This window comes from Sinocyclocheilus anshuiensis, unplaced genomic scaffold (assembly GCF_001515605.1).
Source record: "Sinocyclocheilus anshuiensis isolate Anshui unplaced genomic scaffold, SAMN03320099.WGS_v1.1 scaffold1162, whole genome shotgun sequence".
Classification (NCBI taxonomy): domain Eukaryota; kingdom Metazoa; phylum Chordata; class Actinopteri; order Cypriniformes; family Cyprinidae; genus Sinocyclocheilus; species Sinocyclocheilus anshuiensis.
Window position 1 is genome coordinate 3,174,410 of NW_015540875.1, and position 272 is coordinate 3,174,681.

Below are 272 nucleotides of genomic sequence, written 5' to 3' on the forward strand. Positions count from 1 at the left end.
TGTGGTTGCCGCAAGCCCTCTGGACGCTCCTTCGTCGAATCCGCTGCCTCTGCTCACTCTAACCCTCCGGCCGTTCCTCACGCTAGCCCCCGGACTCTGCTCACTGTAGGCCGCCGCTGCTCAATCTAGGTCACTGTGTGTGACGCTGTTTCGTTGTGAAAGTGAAACTACTTGTTTGGTCTTCCAAAAATGGACACAAATAGAAATCAGTGGTTAAGTTGTATTTACAACACTGTTCCAGAACACTTCAACCCAAATATTCAGATGTGTGC